Consider the following 16,771-nt stretch of genomic DNA (forward strand, 5'->3'; position numbering starts at 1 on the left):
CGTCCTGATTTTCTGAAGAATAGTTACTCCCAACCACATGTTTTCTTCTTCACCAAGCTCAGATACTAGATACATTTCACAAGACCAGTTTCGGAGACAGGTTTTGAACAATAGAGCTGGGAGTTCCTTTTTGACTTTAAAATTAGACCATGCAGTCCTATGTTCATATCAGGGATGAGACACCTCTGTGATTAATTGAAGGATCCATCTGGTAGAGTGCTTCCAAGTGGCTGAAACTAATTTTTCTCTGTGGTTAGCCTCCCCATCACTGAAGATTAGAGATCTACAGGATAGACCCCCAACATCCATCTTCTGGGAACATACCTGCAAGTCTCCCGAGTACTGAGGGTTTCCTATCAGTGGTGGGATTCAATTTTTTTTTACTACTGGTTCTGTGGGCATGGCATGGTTTGGTGGTCGTGGTATGGCTTGGTGGGTGTGGCTTGGTGGGCGTGGCTTGGTGGGTGTGGCTTGGTGGGCGTGGCAGGGGAAGGATACTGTAAAATCTCCATTCCCTCCCCATCCAGGGGAAGGTTATTGCAAAATCCCCATTTTGTCCCGATCAACTAGGACTCAGGAGGCAGAGAATAGATGGGGGCGGGGCCAGTCAGAGGTGGTATTTACTGGTTCTCCAGACTACTCAAAATTTCTGCTACCGGTTCTCCAGAACTGGTCACAACCTGCTGAATACCACCTCTGTTTCCTATGAACTGCAATCAGAGGAAATGCTTCATTTACAGGTTTCTCTAAGCTCCTATGAGGGGAATGGACTGCAATCAATGTGAAGTCAGGGGCAGCAAGCTTATTTTCATTCGGTCCCTTTTGCTAGTTTCAATGACAAGGTGATTAACAATGAAAGAAATCTGAATGCCAGTCTTGATACCCTGGCTTTAATGTCTCAATTCTATCTGCAGGAATATATTTCTAAAAATCCTTTTAACTATTTTTCTTCTCTTTCATCTATAGAGATAATGAGCAGCATTTTTCTTCCCACATTTTGAGAAAAGAATTAGGATAATTCTGGTCCATCACTCCTACCTTGATTCCTTCCCCCCCACTCCTTTCTCCTTATATGATTATGATAAACCCCCCCCCCAAACAAGAACAATTTTCAAAAGGAAGAAGGAAATTTGTTTTCTCCATCCCATTAACAAACCATTTTTAGTGATCTATCCCAATGGGAAATCCTTTTCTATTTTGAATTCTAAGCCAAGCTACTTTTCTGCTTGAAAATTAAATACTTTATTGACTATGGGAGAAATCCAAATTTGTTTTTAAAGAAAGTCTTTAAGTAATGTAGCTTACTGGCAACTAGTGCAGAATGGGGGAGGGGACATGAGCTTTTGACTTCATGTTCAGCAATTATTTTCCTCCCCCTCAGCCCTCAGCACTCACTCCCCTCCCACCGTTTCACATTTCTGGTTCTACCCAAATGGTGCAGATCCTGCACAAGCCCAGATATACGTGAAGAGGGGTTTGTTTTTCCTCCCTTTTCTCTCTCTTGTTCTGCTTCCCTCTCCCACCTCTGTCCTTCATGTTTCTTCATCATGTTGCAGTATTTTTCCCTGCAACGTAGTAAGGTGACTAACAATTATTGGCATTTCCTAAAATCTGGCTAGATTCTCTCTCTCTCTCTCTCTCTCCCTCTCCCTCTCTCTCTGTCTCTCCCTCCCTCTCTCCCTCCCTCTCTCTCTCTCCCTCTCCCTCTGTCTCTGTCTGTCTGTCTCTCTCTCTCCCTCCCTCTCTTCTCTCCCTCTCCCTCTCCCTCCCTCCCTCTCTCTCCCTCCCTCCCTCTCTCTCCCTCTCCCTCCCTCTCTCTCTGTCTCTCTCTCTCTCCCTCTCTTCCTCCCTCCCTCTTCCAATATCTTAGAAAAAACCATGGACATAATGTAGTCAAGGACATCTTTTGTGTCTTGATCACATTACATGTGTTAATCAGTTCATCTCTGCATGAATATCTGTTTTATGCCAAACATAGGATCCTTTTGTTCTTCCTCTGTGAGATGTTATCATCACAAGCACCACCACGCTACATAATCAACCTAATTATTCATCCATCTACTTCACCATGAGACAGTAGTAATAGGAATTGACTATTCAGCAATTTTTTATATGCAAAAATTGAAATACAGTTCCCACCTGGAAATTGTTTTAGATAATCTTTTTTTAAATAATTAAACTATTGATACATTGTGACCTGTAAATAACATTTCTATTGTCCTACACTTTTCAGTTTTATGTTGTTTTGTTCTTTTTCTCTCCGCACTGCACTCTTGTCTCTCAGCCATGCTAAGATCAAATGGGCTGTAAACTAATTTAAGAAAATTCTATCTGGATTGCGATATTCTGGCAATATCGCATCAGATTATCAGTCCAGAGTAGTGGTCGGTGAAGCCTCCTATTGAACAATTCCTTTGCTGATAAGGAAGAAAATGGAACGAGGAAGGTGTATTAGGTATGTTTACAACCTTATAAATAATAAAGGAGGGATTTTTAAAAGAAATGTTTTTTGGGGAGAAATGCCAGGAAAGTAATATGACTTCCTTTTCTTCTTGTGGATGACTCTTACACATACATTTTTGAACAGTGTAATGCTGTTTGTAAAATTAAAGCATCAAAATGACCATATACAGTACGCAAGCATCACAACCAGCCTTAAAGTAAACTTCTAAAATAAACGTTTGTTTCTTGCATTTTCTTTGCATCATCCCATTATTATTATTATTATTATTATTATTATTATTATTATTATTATTATTATTATTATTATTATTATTATTATTATTATTTATTGGTTAATCTTTAGTGAGATTCACAGCCTTTGAGGCTGGTTAATAGCTCAGCAGCTTGAGTCCTAACCAAGGACCTAGGAACTGTTAAGGTATCGTCGGAGGATGTAAGCTGTTCCGAGTAAGGTGGTTTTTTGTAGAGTCAAAATGTTCAAGTCCGGCAAATTTAGAATTTCTAAATAGCGGGGTAGCCCTTTGGGTATTGCTCCGAGGGCTCCAATTACAATCGGGACAACACACGATTTCTTTTTCCACAGTCGCTCAACTTCAATTTGTAAGTCCCGGTACTTTGTGATTTTTTCTTGCTGCTTATCTTCAATTCGTGCATCACCAGGTATTGCAATGTCAATGAACCATACTTTTTTCTTTTCAACTATTGTTATGTCAGGTGTGTTGTGGACCAAGTGCCTGTCAGTCTGAATCCTAAAGTCCCACAAGATCTTGAGTTTCTCATTCTCTAAAACTTTCTCAACCTGATGTTCCCAGTGGGTTTTGCTGTACTCAAATCCAAACTTCTGGCACAATTTCCAGTGAATGATTTTAGCAACACGGTCATGGCGTTGTAGGTAGTCAGTTTGTGAAATTTTGCTGCACCCACTGATCAGGTGGTCAACTGTCTCTTCTTTTTCATTGCAGAGGCAGCATTTGCTGTTGGTGGTAACATGTTGAATTTTTGCCTTCATACAGTTTGTGGCTAGGGCTTGTTCTTGAGCTGCCAAAATAAAGCTTTCTGTTTCTTTTTTCAGTACTCCTGATCTTAACCAGTTCCAAGTTAGTTTCTGGTCAGCTTTGCCTTCAATACTTTTCAAGTATTGGCCATGCAGAGCTTTGTGTTTCCAATTTTCAGCTCGCTGCTCAATTACTTCTTTCTTATATTCTGCTTTTGTTTTAGTTGTCTTTAAAAGGCCTCCTCCTTATTATTATTATTATTATTATTATTATTATTATTATTATTATTATTATTTTGTGCTTAGCTATGATTATAGTAGTGCTGCAACAGCATACTGCTTGTACTATTGGCCTAAAGGGTCACTAATTCCATAACCAGACTTGTTTTTTTTAAGCAATTCCCTAGCACGGTCTCATTGTTCTTGCTGTCATTTGAAGTAGAATGTTTTAAGCCTAGCTCCCAAATAGTCCAAATGAAAGATTATTACAAAGAAGTTTTCACTGCCATTTGCTGACACTGTATTAAGAAAAAAAAGATGGTGAGGGGGTGGAAAAAGGAAACGTGTTTCAACCTGGAAAAAGGCAAGGAAGGCATCCTTTCTAATGGTGTTTCCATATGAATTGGGAAAGAGGGTAGAAATCTGGTTTATAATGGGTGTTTAATAATGTTTAATATTATTTATTTTGTTTATTTTATTTATTTGCAAAGAATGTATTAGGTAATATATCTAAGTAGAAGCATGAATTAAATACATAAAATAGATACAAATAGAGGAAACATTAGGACAGGGATGGTAGGCACGCTGGTGCTCTTATGCACGCTCCTTACAGACCTCTTAGGAATGGGGTGAGGACCCCATGGTTAGAATGGGGCAACCAGGGAATATAGATACCTCCTCTAGAAGCAGAAGTTGGAATGTATGGGGAAAATCTGCTTTTTCTCACTAAGAAAACTTTGATTAAAGTTAATGATTCAAATGTTTCTCTCTCTCTCTGTTTCTCTCCATGCAAAAATGTGAAAAGCAAATGAGGTGATCAGGATACGGATGAAATGATGGCTAATAAATTACATTTAGTTTGCTATGCTCACAATGATCTCTTGAGTCTACCTCTTATGATGCTTGTCAGTTACATCCTCTGCCTCACTAGACTCATTGGGTCCATGAAGGTACAAAACTGATAAATAGCACGCTGGAGATCCCAGGTTTGCAACCAAGAGAAAAGACAAAGATTAAATACTCTCATCAGGCATCTTTAAAAAGATTGGAGAAAATAAGGAAGTCCTGTAGCTTTCTCCAAACTATCACGAGAATAGACAACAGATAAGCCTTTCAAAGGAGAATGGACCAAATATGGAGAATGACAATAGAAGAATCCATTTCAGTGGTCACTACTCTTTAAACTTCAAGGAAAGTGTTCTCCATTCATATCACAGGACTCAAGGCACTCACAATCTATTAAACACAGAATAAAAACAATACAATAGTTAAAAAGAATTCAAGTCAAATGGTGGTTAAATATTACAATATTTTTATTTATTTGATTGTTATTTGATTGAATGACCATTTGCCCTGAACGTTTGATAAAATAAAGCAATTGGTTACACCTTCATACAACTCAACAGTCAAAAGGGTGTTCTAATAACAGGATAATGTTGGACAAGCTGTTCCATTATAATCAGTAAGTCTCTAAAATCTACCCTGAGCTCCCATCCCACATCCCATTATTTTAGATAGGTCCCCAAAGCATTCCTTCCATGATGAAATGCACTAGTTGGATAGACCCTGTCCATTTGTAAGGTAAAGGGGACTCACATAGAAAAAAATTCAACATAAAAATTCAAAAATAAAAACACAACAGCACAAACTACAATACAAACAGGGTCAAATGATGTTAACATCAAATCAAATATAGGGGTGGCTGTCTGAAACAGCTTGGCCTTCAACAGCTTTCAAAAAACCAGAACATTAGCACCTTGAAGAGCACTCGGAAACCTATTGGGAAGCAGTACAATATCTGCAAAACAAGGCAGCTCTTTCTCACCAGCAAGCAGCCAGACATAGTCTGTGATGTCGGCATTCATTGATTCAGAATGAGGTATTATTATGCTGATATTGTCCAGGTATACATAGACACCACAAGTGAATTGAAGATGCAGAGGAGGTGCTTACCCAGAAACTGGAGGCTCTCAGATGAACATGTAAGTTTTGACATGATTGTATCAATTTATTGACTATTAAATATGTTTCACGATCTTTATTCTATATTATATGGTGGGGTTCTTATTTTATTTTGTTATTGTTTGGAATTTGAAAAATGCAGTATTTTCTTCTAGGGCTTTAATAACTATTCTACCCAGCCTTCTGACTCTTAATCCTCAGTCAGAGGTCAGAATCTCTATAAAAATTCAGAGAGGCAGTCTGACATGGTGCATGCCTCACAACAGGCCACATGCTGTCTGCTACTTTCTTTTGGCATTTGCACATTTTAAAACTTGTCTATCCATTTTCCCATCTTTTGTAAACTTTCATTTTTGTCATTTATATTTAACTTGCAATGTTGCATTATAGAATGAATCTAACGTATACTGCAAATAATTTAGGCTCTTAATCAATTCCAATGTGCATAAAATGGAAAATAAGTTTTATTTCAAATCAAAAAGAAACCCTTGCATTCTGCTAAACCAATTCAGCCTAGATTTGAGTTATAAAGGGGGCAGCATGATGGCTCAGCATTTAAGATGCTGGACTTGTTGGCTGGGAAGCCAGCAGCCTGGGTTTGAGACCTGAGCTCCATGTGATGGGGCAATCTCTCTTCCTCACCCCAACTCCTACCCACCTAGCAGTTCAAAAGCATGCACATGTAAGAAGATAAATAGGTACCACTTTAGTGGGAAGATAATGTTCCATGACATCATGCTGACCACATGACCATGAAAATGTCTTTGGACAGCACTGGCTCTATAGCCTTGAAATGGAGATGAGCACCACTTCCTATAGTTGACAACAACTAGCAGAGTAAAATCTGCAGGGACTCCTTTACCTTTTACTTTTTTGAATTATAGAGAAGTTAAGGACTTCCGTAAATTAAATACATATTTTTCTGAATTCACATAGCTACCATGTGAGTGCCCCATAAAAACATTGAGGGTGCTCACCCAGAATCTGAAGTGAGTATTGTACTTCTCCATTTAGATTTCCATTCACTCTTATATAACGAAACAATGTTTCTCCCCAGATATCAGGCATAACACAAACTTCACATTTGCATCAAACAAATCACACTCACTTCCTAAGGAAATCACACCCCAGATTTAACATTTCTTTAGTTACTTCATTTATATTTTTAATATGCTCACATCATTATTTCCTTCTTAGCATTATTTTTCAACATTTATTGCAATTATATCAATTCAAGTGTTCAACATAACTCCATACAGTGATGGATTAGTAAACTATGCAATGATGGGGGAAAGATAATACACCAGAACGAAGGAAAGAAAAATGTGACATATGAGTTTTTAAAAAATTTGTATAAATAAGAGGAATGTATAGGTGAAGAAAAGATTTTACAAAGCTTTGGAAAGCAGGATTGCCGAAAGTTTCGGAAGATGTTAAAGATATGCTGAAGAAGGAAATAATACCTTTAGAATTAATGGAGGCAATAAAAAAACAAAAAATTAACAAAATACCAGGCCCCGATGGACTACCTTCAGAAATATACAAAAACCATCAAGAGACATTAAGCTCTATATTGCTAGAGATATTTAATGAAGTATTGAAAGATGCAAAGACACCAGCCTCATGGAGAGAAGCGACTATTACACTAATTCCCAAGGAGAATTCTGATCTGACACTTATTAAAAACTATAAGCTCATATCAGACTACAAAATTTTCATGACAATAATGGCCGAAAGACTAAAAAAAATTTTGGAAGAATTTATTCATACCGATCAGAATGACTTTTTGCCCAAAAGGTAAATAAGAAGTAATATTAGGACTATACTAGATATCTTAGAGTACTACGAAGTACACAATGAAAAGTAAATGGTGTTAATATTTGTCAACGCACAAAAAGCATTTGACAATGTTAAATGGGAATTTATGTTGAACCAGCTAAAGTATATGGAATTTGGTGAGAATTTTATAAACATGTTTAGAGCAATTTATTCGAAACAGGAAGCCAAAGTAGTAATTAATGGAGAAACAACTAAAAATTTTCAAATTCAAAAAGGCACAAGACAAGGTTGTCCACTATCGCTGCTATTGTTTATACTATCATTAGAAATTTTGACTAGAATAATTCGGGAAGACGACCAAATTAAAGGTTTAGAATTTAAGAAATAAACTTTTAAAGTACAGGCCTTCGCAGACGACCTTGTCTTTATCATAGAAGAGCCCCTACTGTCTGGTGTAAGGCTAATGAAAGTACTGGGAGAATATGGGGAAGTAGTGGGATTGAAGATAAATAAGGAGAAAATGAAAATGCTAGTAAAAATATGACTAAATTGCAAGAAAAGGAATTGGCCAGGAAACTAAACATTCAGACAACAAAAAAAGTGAGGTATTTAAGAATTCAAATAACAGCGAGATGTATTACACTTAAAGGGGACAACTACAATAAATTAATGGTGGAAAAATTTACAACTCTCCTTTATGGGAAAAATTGCAACCATAAAGATGAATGTTTTACCCAAAATACTTTTCCTATTTCAATGCATACCAATCAGATTAAAAAAGGATTTTTTTACAAATTTGAACAAAATTATATCAAAATTCATTTGGCAAGATAGAAAACCAAGAATCAAACTAAAACTATTACAGGATGCTAAGGAAAGAGGGGGATTTGGCCTTCCAGACTGGAAAAAATATTGTCAAGCAGCAATACTTGTATGGGTGAGTGACTGGATACATCTAAAAAATAGGAGGTTGTTAATGCTGGAAGGCCATGACATGCAGATAGGGTGGCACACTATCCTCTGGGAAGAGAAATACAAGGTTCACTGGTACTTCCAGAAGCACTTTATCAGATGGGCACTTTTAGATGTGTGGGTTAAAACTATGCAATGTAATTATATGGAAGTTCTGAATTGGATATTGACATTGGAGATGCTCACACACCCAAATTTTATTAAGTCAGGAAGAGTACTTACATACAAAGATTTGTTAAATGAAAGAGGAGAATTGAAATCCAGGAATAAATTGAAAGAGGAAGGAATCAAACTCGAATGGTGGGCATATCTCCAAGTACAATCAAAATACATGAAAGACAAGAAAGAATGGGGCATAAAAATAGAGCTAACAGAATTGGATAAAATTTTATTAAGAACAGAGGAGAAGGCAATAAGGAAAATATATCAGTATTTGCTGGAACAGGATATGTTAGAAGAACAAGTAAAAGAAACTCTGTTAATTTGGAGTAAACATTTTGGCTATAGCATTGATCTAAACAATTGGCATGCTCTATGGGAAAGAAACATAAAAATTATTTTAGCTACTATGTACAAAGAAAATTTATACAAGATGTTCTATAGGTGGCATCTCCCACCCACAAGACTAGCAAAAATAAGCAAAAAATATTCATCAATATTGTGATGAAAGTGTGAGGCAGTGTGAGGCAGTGCCAGGGACTTTTTACCACATGTGGTGGGAATGCCCAAAGGCTATAAAATTTTGGCATCGGATAAAACAATGGTTAGAAGAGATATTAACGCAAAATATAGAATCAAAACTGGATTTTTTTTACTGGCTATCATAGAAGGCAACTACAACAAGTGTACAATTTATCTAATGTTACATATTTTAACAGCAGCAAGATTGGCTTTTGCACAAAAATGGAAAAATAAAGAGACCCCCACAGAAGAAGAAGTGTTAGCTAAAATATTAAGTTGTGCGGAAATGGACAGACTGACTCTGGAACTTAAAGATAAGAATGAAACAGAGTATTATGAAATCCGGAACAAATTTTATTACTGGCTTGACAGGAGGAGGAATGCTGGGATAAATGATAATTGATGAGTAGAATGTTTAGAAGTGTTTACACTAGTTTTCTGTGTTAGATAAGATCAAATCTGGTATTGATGTAACTTTCACAGATGTAAGAATCTACATGTTTGAAACATGATAAATAGTACAAACCTGTATAGAGATAAGGAATTGTATTAATTATAAGATAAAACTTGATGAAAATTTTTAAACTAGAGATGCCACACCATGTCCAATGTTTTTAATTTGTATTACTAATAAAAAACTTTTAATTTTTTTTTTTAAAAAAACATAATTCCATACAGTTATGTAAAATATTTCATCCAGCATTTCCTCACTTCAGTTTCATCTCTTCATCATTTCATCTCAAATATATTCATCAGTTTTATTCTTAATTCTACTAGCTTTGCTGGGAGCTGCTTGTTTAGCCCTTTTCACCTACTTTCAAACTATTTGCTCTAATTTCCATCAAAATTTTCCCTGAATTTCTCTGTCTCTTTTAATCTTGATGATTCCTTGCTTTCTTTAATTATATATTTGCAAATATTTTAAGTACACATTCTTACATACATACATACATGTTATTTAATGACTTTTATCCTCAATTTTCACAACAGACATTCTCTTGTATATATATTTTTATCCTTCACATTGCACTTCATAGGCACCCTTTTCATGTTTCCCATTAGTATTTCTGTGGTACCTTGTAACATAATCATTCTCAAACAGTTTCAAGCAACTTCTGCTAGTTATTACTTCTGCTGTCTTGCCTTTCATCCTGTCTTTTCTATCAGAATTCATACCCTCTCTTCCTACAGTTCACAGGGATATTTCCAAATGCTCATGTGAATTGCTCTCTGGAGTTTGAGTCTTATTTTTAAAGTACAACCATTATTTATGAGTTCTCTGTTATTTCTTTTTAAAATCAATCTACACTTTTTACATATTTTTTATTTATTTATTTGTAGAGCTTGTAAGCCACTTCAGTCAGACTGGCTCTGAATGGCATCAATTTCCCATTCAAATTAATGTGTTCTTTTAATTGTGTTACATTTTTTAAAATTCATTTATGTCATTTCCTTAATCTAAAAACAAACTGAAATAAAACAACAATTTCCACAAATTAGTATTTGTGATGCTGTGTGTATGAGTGTGGGAGGTTGATGCAATTGAATGTAATGATAAATATCACAATAATGTTTGTTTTGATTTCATATAGAAAAAATCTATTTTTTTGTGTGTTTTACTGATGTGGAGAGCATAAGTAGATCATAAAACACTACACAAAAATAATTGTGATGAAATTGTATGCGTGATCACAGCAAGACTCCTTTTTGGCTGTATTTATCAATGAACATATTTCTATGCAAATGAACTAAAGAAATCAAAACCAGTACCAAATTATAAATGTCTTAATATTGCAATTAATTTCACAATAAAAAATACCTAGTTAAACAAAGATTCAGGAAAAGTAATAGCAAGGGAAATGAACAGAACAATAACAGATGTTCCAGATATTGTTCCATTTATTGTCTCAGTACATCTGAAGTCTTAGTTGGTTGAATTAGGAGAGATAATGTGTGGAAGGGCTCTTCATAAAGTTTGAGAGTTTAGCAATTTCCCTTGGGAAAGGTTTTGCTCAAAATATGTTTTAACAATAAAGAGAACAATATTTGGAACAGCTGGTTTTTGTTTCTTGATTCCATTTAGAGTTATTTTTTCTAAGCCCTTTGTCTCTTTTGCAGGGCACAGAAAACTAAGGATTAATAAAAGAAGATGGCAAAGTAAATTTTTCATCCCTACTTCTCTAAAGAATCCCTTTATCTCATACCATTGTTGATCTCTGGCTTATCTATACAAACAATTTCTGCTGGTGGTTTATAAACTCTTATTAAACTCTTTAGCCAATTTCGGGCTTGCAGTAGCAAATACAAATGACAATGCTAAAACAATAAAATATATGAATATAACAATACGATAAAATCATGCTAAATAAACATGTATACAAACAACACTCCAAAATCGTCCAGATGTTACCCCAAAAAAACCAAAAAAGAATTAGTGATGTATATATTTATAGGAAGAGAGTTTTACAATAATGATAAAAGACCTTGTTCGCAGCTTCCTATAGTCTTTGATGAAAATTAAGGTAATTTGATCAAATTAGTAAAGCCTAATAGCTTTTGAATACTTTGTTTAAAGCTAAACTAGCATCCATGAAGATAGGGGGATGGGCTGTGATGTGAAAAAAATCAAGATGGTCACTATGGTTAAGTGATTAAAGCCCTGCCCCTCTTTGCATTTAAAATCAATCACATGGTCCTCAGCTTTACATTTTTAAAATTCTGTCTCCCACATGTGTCCCTGCTTCTCAAAAAATAAAATTTCCAGGCCATCTTTAAAGAAAGTTACCTACCGGTAGCTCATGAGTGCCAAACTGGTGGCCTGTGGGCCAGATGCATCACATGCAGGCCATGTCATGATACATAATGTGACACAGTGAGTTTGACACCCGTGACCTAGCTGATTGGTGATTTAGCCATGTCTTTAAAAGATATATTTTCTCAAGAAATGCACTAACTTGTCAATTGCAGTTTATCACTTTGTAAAAATATAGCATTCAGAATATATAAACCCTTTCTCTCAAATGTCCAAATTGACTGTCTAAAGATATTCAGTCAATGAATTTTGAAATAGTAAAGCCCGTCTGGAAAATATATGTCACTCATTCCAGAAGCAATTTCATAGGGATTGGCTATTTTATATACAGGTAATCTTTAACTTACAACCATAATTTAGCCCAAAAGTTCTGTTGCTAAGTGAAATATCTATTAAGTGAGTTTTGCCCTATTTCATTACCTTCCTTGCCACCGTTGTTAAGTGAATCACTGTAGTTGTTAAGTTAGTAACACAATTATTAAGTGAATCTGGCTTCCCCATTGACTTTGCTTGTCAGAAGATTGCAAAAGGTAATCACATGACCTCAGGTCACTGCTACCATCATAAATAGTAGCCAGTTGCCAAACATCCAAATTTGTCTCCCCCCCCATCTCTCTGTATTTCTCTATGTCTCTCTCTCCCTCTCTCTCTGTTTATCTCTGTCTCTGGCCCGGCCTCTTCTGCATCCCCTGCCATTGCCCTTACCTTTTCAGGCCAGGCCTTTGCAGCTCTCCGCACCACAGCAGAAACTCAGGGGCCCCCTCCGTCCTCCCTACACAGATGTTCTCTGGGGGCTCAATGGGGAGATGCATAGCAGGGAAGGGAAGGGAAGGGAGGGAGGGAGGGGGGAGGGGGTTCGAGGCTGGTTTGGGGCTTCCCACTCGAAGAAAGAAAGCGGCAAAGCCAGGAGCCATGCACACCCCACTGGATTCCTGCTGCACAGTTCTCCTCTCCCACCTGCCAAGGGCAGGGGAATGATTAAATCCCCCGCTCTTCCAGGCGAAACGAAGCAGGGGCAGCCATCCTCCCTCCTGCCTGTTTCTGCCCCCCAAAGCCTCCCCGGAGCCCCTTTTCTGCCAGAAGGTGAAATTTTTGTGTAGGCTCCGTGAACTGTCAGAGCAACCACCTGGGAATCAAAGGCAGCGCTGGTCAAAGGCGACCCCGAGGCTCCAGTTGCCTCCATCTCCCGCTCACTGACCGGATTCACATAGCGCCAGTTAGCGGCTGGTCTTTCTGACCTCGGGGCCCATGGTAGTGCCACGATTTGGGCCAGGCAAGGGACGGAGGGTTCAGCAGACCCAGGCAGCCTAGTTGCCAGGTGTTCTTTGGAGGGAGCCCCAAGAGCGGCTGGCAAGGGGGATGGGCAGCAGCGGTGGGTGAGGCTAGTTCGCGGGGTGGCCGGGGGAGGGGGAGGTCAGAGCCAGGCTTGGGTGGGCCCTGCCCAGCCCTAGAAGCACCGGCTGTGAGGGCTTTCCAGCAGGGAGCCAGCTGCCTACCTGCCAAGCCTGGTGGCAGGATATGGCCCTCGGGCGTCTCTGCCTTCCAAATGCGCAGTTTCTTGGAAGCAATATGGAGAGCCTAAATATAAGGAGCAGAAATCTGTTGAGCATAATCAGGGCTGGGAGGCTGCCATGTTGGTTTTACCTCCAGCAGATGGCGCTGTTTTTCAATGTTTTTCAATGTTTGTCAATGTCTTTCAATGTTTTCCATGTTTTTACCTGTCACAAGTGTGACATGTATATAATATAGGTATATAAAAACATGCCTGTAGTCGAATGCAACATTGTGTCAAAATTTGAAAGCAATCAGTGAAGAACTTTTGGAGATGTGCGGTTATGTACAAATGGACATTTACATTTTTATTTATATAGATTTGTTAAAGTGAATGTAACTTTCTGTGTGTGTGTGTGTGTGTTTGCGTGTGTGTGCATTTGTATATGTGTATGTATGTATGTATGTATGTATGTATGTATGTATGTATATATATATTGTGAGATGTAAATGCCTTATTCCCTAATGTGTAAATAATGTATATATGGGACATCGGGGGTTAACTTATTCTTTGGTTCCTAATGTATTCATAATTCACCACTCCCATTCTTGGCTCCACCCCTTGTATATATAAGGAGCAACCTTCACCATTTTCCTTGCTTCTATCTGTGAATATTCAGTGAATATAGAATGCCTGTTATAATTAAAGAGAAATATATTTAAACCTCTAACTCTTATTATCATTATTGAGTCTGATCCTGAAAATATTGCAACAAGCTGGTAGCAGAGGATGGTTAATTGACTCAATAAATACTTAAAGATGTCTAAGAAAGATAGGCCCAACACCAGGGCCTACAGCAAAGAAATAGAAACTGAACAAGAAATAATCAACGAATCCACAAACGCGATTTCGAGAGAATCCGAAGAATACACCACTGAAGAAGAAGAACTAATAAATGAAAATAATGACCAGGAGGAAATCGAAATAGAAAATAACGAACTCAGGTCAGAGATATTAAAACTATTAAAAAGCCAGAAGAATGATGAAAGCCTCATCGCGAATCTCCAAGAAATGCTGAAAAACAGCGGAGCAGCGAGAGAGAAAAACATTGCTAAAGAGAAACCCAAAGACCAAAAAACTGTGAGTGATATGACTACAGAGAAAGTCGTTATGAAAAAGAAAAGATGTGATCCCGCGCGAAATTTTGAATGGCAGCCATCTTGGTTCCAACAAGCCTCCAAAGTGAGCGAAGCAGAGCCAATCAAAATGCTCAGTTCAAAATTTCTGGCGCGAAAAACGTTATCAGACAACGAAAGCGAAAAGGAAGATTCAAACTCTTCAGAAGAACCAGAATCAGAAAGCGAAGACGACTTAACGAAATCCCAAGTAAAGTCAGCAATGAAGACGCTTTTTGCTGCATTTGGGCCAAAATTAAAAATTTCCAAAGCGACAACGAAGAAGCTAGAGAACAAGCCGATACCTCAAGACCTGCACGCTCCCATCCTGACTTCGAGAGCGACGACGCCCGAGCCCAGAGAGCCATGTCGATTCCGCCCTACACCGCAGACCGGATCAAGTACCAACGCACACAAAAGAAAGAAAAGAGCAGTCGCCGCCATCAAAACTCCTAAAACCGAGCCAGAAACCGACTCGTCTGAAGAGGAGCGGAGCGAGCGAGCTGCAATGGAGAGAACCTTCCACGACGACGCCAAAGAAGAAATGAGCAACGCGCATGTGCGAAACTACGTAGACGGTCCGGAAAGACTTGAACTGGCCAGAGAACCGCGCAGACTCGTTGCGAGCATCCCCATGCCGTTTTGCAATTTCCTGCACTTGCGAGACCACGGACTACCTCAGGTTGTAAGTAATGGACAAAATAATGTGGGAAACTTACCCAGTGACTTCCCAAAACTTAGAGTTGATGGCATTAATTTGCAAGAATGGTATCAACAGCTCCAGGTTGTCTTTATGAAAGAAAATTTACTATTCTTTATCACTAGTCCTCCAAGAAGACCTTGGACTTTAAAAATAGATTGTTTACATCATAGAGCATTTTTCTTAATAATATCTAGCGTGTCTCCTGCAATGTATCATAGCATCAAACCAAACCTAACTGTTTCAGAAATAATTCAATGCATGTTTAATCTGTTTCACAGCGATAGTGTAGCTACCACTACAAGAATGTCTAAGGATTTCTTTTCTTCCAGAGTAAAACCAGGGGTTTCCATAAGTGAGCATTTGATATCTCTAAACAAAATAAGAGCTGAGCTGCATTTGAGGGGGGAAGTGATTTCAGATCAAACAATGAAAAGTGTTATTATCAATTCACTTGATTCATCATGGGATAGTTTTATGTCACACTTAGACACCATCAATCTAGGATATTTATCCATAGAAAGTCTATCTAACAAATTGATAGCAGAAGACAATTCAAGAAAAAATCGTTCCAGCAATCACACAGAACACAAATCTTTTAGAAAGGTAGCTTTCCAGGAAAAATACAATGAAGCTTTTAAATGCCATAATTGTGGGTCCAGGGAACACAATAGAAGAGACTGTCCCAAAATCTCAAAGGAGAGACATAGGTCAGAGTATAGGAGCAAATACAATTATAGACAGTCTTCCACAGATAGACATAAATATAGAAGCCCACCAAATTACAGAGATAGTAGAGGGGGTAGAGAAAATTCAAAAGAGAGAAAATCTGGTTCACTGAATGGACTAAATAAACAAGACAGCACTAAAACACAACTAAATGAGAACAATAATTGGCTTATTGATTCTGGGGCAACCAACCACACCACTAATAACAAAAATATATTGTCTTCATTTACAGAAGATAAATTTGTAATAAAGGTAGCTAATCAAGAAAAGGTTCAAGTATTAGGCAGAGGAAATGTGACCTTGCCTGGCCTAGGAAAAATAGAGGGGGTATTGTTAATTCCAGAAATACCTCATAACATACTAAGTGCCATAAAACTAAGCAGAGATTCTGACATCAATATAGTTTTCTCAAAGGGGAAAGCAACTTTAGAGAAGGACAAAACAAATGTAGGCACTGTGATGATTAAAGGAGGCCTACCCTATCTAATAACAAAAGAAAGATGGTTACATAACATTGATTCAAATATGGAAGATTGTATTGAGGCAGATGATGAAAATGTTAGTAACAGTGACAATGATGAATGTAAAATATCTCATGATCACGCAAATACACACAATGAGAAGAAACCAAGAATAGGTAAACCAATTCATGATGAGTGTGCTCACATCTTGCATAGGAAGTTAGGACATGCAAGTTTTCCTGTAGTACAAAAAATGACTGAACACGCAGAAGGTGTCAAAATAAAAAATTGTGAAAATTATTTGGAATGCTCAGTATGTAAATCCACTAAAC

This window comes from Pituophis catenifer, unplaced genomic scaffold (assembly GCF_029215685.1).
Source record: "Pituophis catenifer annectens isolate HBS135680 unplaced genomic scaffold, rPitCat1.0.hap2 SCAF_1, whole genome shotgun sequence".
Lineage (NCBI taxonomy): Eukaryota > Metazoa > Chordata > Lepidosauria > Squamata > Colubridae > Pituophis > Pituophis catenifer.